This window comes from Colobus angolensis, unplaced genomic scaffold, assembly GCF_000951035.1.
Source record: "Colobus angolensis palliatus isolate OR3802 unplaced genomic scaffold, Cang.pa_1.0 Scaffold30, whole genome shotgun sequence".
Taxonomy (NCBI): domain Eukaryota; kingdom Metazoa; phylum Chordata; class Mammalia; order Primates; family Cercopithecidae; genus Colobus; species Colobus angolensis.
Window position 1 is genome coordinate 2,228,695 of NW_012116266.1, and position 3,690 is coordinate 2,232,384.

Sequence of the window (3,690 nt, forward strand, 5' to 3'; positions counted from 1 at the left end):
CCCCCCGAGAGCGCGCCCGAGCGGGGCTTGGGGTGCTGATGCTGCTGCTGGATGCTGTGCTGCTGCTGTTGCCTGGCCCGCAACGCACTGCGCATGCTTTGTTGGGGGGCGGGGAAGGGGGGAAAGCAGCAGAGTGATGCAGCAGCCCAAGCAACATCAGAGGTGACGGGTGGTACCTCAAAAGATGGGGGCGGTGGAAGGGGAGCTGGCAGTCACGGATAAGCCAGAGGGGGAGAAAGAGAGTGCGGGGGCTTCCAGGCCAGAGACAGGGATGATCGGGAGAAAACAACCAGCCGAAGTCCACCTGCCTTTTCCACCACCCCAGACTTCACATACTCCCTCCGATTCCAACCCCTTCCTGCTCTGGATAAACTAAGGCCATGCATTCCCTTCTTAATCCCTTATTTGCTTTCTGCATGTAAACATAAAGGATTGAAGCCGGGGAGGTAAAAATAGCGCGGCTCCTCATTCAGATTGCCAGCAGCGGGTGGGACTGCGGCTGAGAAGCGCGTTTGCACCGCAGGCTGGCGCGGAGTGGCAGGAATCCCCCGCGCAGGGGCGCTCCGCCCCGGCCTGTGTCCTCCCTGCCGATGCCTGGGGTCTTTGAGGAAAGCACAAGAAGCCTGAAGGTGTTTGCTCAAAAGTTCAGAAAGTATGACTGGGCATATTCGGGAAGGACTTAGACATTCTGGCGGGGAAGCAATACAGAGATTAGAGCCCCGCGGGCTCACGGGGGTGGGCACGCATTTAGTAGGACACATTTCTGTTGAGATCCAGTCCTGACTGCTGCAGAGGAAAGGGGAAATTTTCTGTCGTTACTGTAAAAACTGTAAATCCCCGACTTTGGTGGGTTCGCAGCCACTAAATCTGATGGCTTCAAATAAGGGTCTGTGGCATATTTCTGCCCCCAAATTCTCATAATTTAAGCATTCATTTATTCACCCTCCCAATGACAATCCGAGTCATAACAATGTTGTCTTACTCCGACATCCATGGGGTGAGGGCTGGGGTGGAGAATTCCATGATTAAAAGAAAGAATGTGGGCATAAAGTGCCATGGCCATGACAGAGCTCAGTGTTAGCCATCTTCTCCACTCACACTTAACAAAGAGAAAAGAGGAAGTCATATACGCGCGCACACACACACATTACAGAACTGTTAGGTAAATACTGAGATAACTTCCTTTCTATGTTGAGCTAGGATATTATTATCACATATTTATTCCTGTAAATTTGTAATTGATGCTACCTCCCCCATGTGAGGGCAAAAACAGTTTTCCCTTCTGCACACCATAGTGTCCCTAGGACCTCATACAGTGTCTGAGGCACAGAGAAATCACTTGGAAAATATATACTAAATGAATAAAGAAATGAGTAGTACACACAAGCAGAAGTCACACTTGGGGCAGGCTAGTGAACACTCTAGCCCCCCTAGAGTGCCCACTACAGGTCAGTGTTCTTAGGGGTGTCTCCCTCAAGTCAAGCATGCTCTGGCTAGGTTTTCCCATTTTATATTTGACACAACATACATTGTGAAAAAGAGCCTGACAGAAAGCAAGCCAGAAAGGAGATGCACAAGCAATGAGAAGGGAGAGGGAAATGAAAGGTGCAAAGCACCCAGATGCAAGTTACTTGAAAGGTATCTCTTGCATTTGAGTGACAACCTTTTAAAGTCTGTTCCAATAAATAAACCTACCAGCCAGCCTGGACTAACCAAACACACCCACCAGTTACAACACATCATTTCATGCACTTGGGATATGGAATGAGGATTCAATATAGTTTCTTCTTCTTCTTTTTTTTTTTTTTCTTTTTGAGATGGTATCTTGCTCTGTCACCCAGGCTGAAATGCAGTAGTGCCATCTCAGCTCAGTGCAACCTCTGCCTCCCAGGTTCAAGCGATTCTCCTGCCTCAGCCTTCTGAGTAGCTGGGATTAGCTGGGATTACAGGCACGTGCCACCACACCTGGCTAATTTTTGTATTTTTAGTAGAGATGGGGTTTCACCGTGTTGGCCAGGCTGGGCTCAAACTCCTGACCTCAGATGATCCACCCACCTCGGCTTCCCAAAGTGCTGGGATTACAGGCATGATCAACCGCACCCGGTCTCAATATAGTTTCTAATAAGGGGTTGGGGTATTTACAAAGAGGGATGTTGTTTTATGTACTACAATCAAAAGACTGCATTTATTTACAGAACTTTAATGGTTACAGACATTGCTAGAGTCAAGATAAGGTATCAGTAAATGAACTAATGAGTCAGAGAAAGAGTACATTACTTAAAAAAAATTTACTGGAAGTTTAGTCTTTAAGCCATATATTTAAGGGAAGGTTAAAAACAGAATCAGATATTAACTGATTAAATAATTTAATTGGTCAACTTGATAGAGTTAGTAATATTCTTATTAGGTAGTTCAGAATTTTTATTGTTATAGAGTTTACTTCTAAATCTTCCACTCTGTGCTTTCATAACATTTAGTGACTTGCTTAATCACTTACCACCTACTGCTTTGCTCTGTATTCATGTATGTGCATAACATCTTTCTTCTATCAAAAAATACCGAGAGCAAGGCTGTATCTTGGTCATCTCTGACTCCAGAGCTTAATATAGTACCTGGAATCGAATCAGCATTCATAGAGAGGCACTCACAGGTAGGAAAGGGAGGGATTCAGCAAGCTGGACTAGAACAAAGAAATATACCAGAAGCTTGAGTGCTATAATGGCCCTGATTACAAATGTGTGTTGGATCCTAAGGCCATCAGAGGACCATTGGAGTGATCTAGTCAAAGTGGCAGACATGGAGAAATGCTGCAGTCATACGTGAAGGCAGGTGGCCAGAAGGTCCATGGGAAGGAAATTACACCAGGCAATATGGACACTAGGTAAGCACCATGAAGGGTGCATATGAGCAATACCCAGGAAGGGTCATCATACTGTCCACAAAAATGGTCCATTGGTCTTGTGAGGGTGGAGATCAGAAGGTCTCTATGTGCCAAAATCTGTTTCCAGTGGTAGAACTGGACCCACTTTGCAACCAGTGAGAAAACTGGGTCTGGACGGGAGCAAGCAAAGGACAGAAATAGAAATATTAGATGTGGGAGGCATTGGCCTCAAGAGGGCTGGGATGCTGGGGGAGAAAGTAGAAAGGGATGACAGAAGAGAGGTCCAGAAGGTAAAAAAAAGTAAAAAAGCAGGGGAAGGTAGCAAAGCAGACTCATAAGAGCAATTGGAATGGAATAAGCATTTGCCCAAAAAGCCAAAGTCAAAGAAGATGTGCAGCAAATTAGTGGATGGTGCTGATACTAAGAGAGATCTGGGGAGTAAGAGCAAGAGCACGAACAAGCCTCAAACAGCAGCTCTGGCTCAAGGGCTGCTTATACCCAGGAGCTCGCTGGGACAGCCTGTGTTACAGAGCCAGCTAGAGAAGGTTTCTCAGCTTCCTTTTAAAATAGCTGTGAAAACTGATTTTACTGGTGGCAGTGGATACTTCAAAGGAGAAAAGACAATGCATTTCTTCATGAAAGTAAAAAGCGAGTGGGCTTCATTATTGGTACTTGCCACGTGGTTCAGGAGTCAGCAAACATTTTCTGTACAAGGCCAGATAATAAACATTTTGGGCTTTGTGGGCCATATGGTCTCTGCTGCATTTTTTTTTTTCTTTACAAATCTTTAAGGATGTGAAAACCATGCA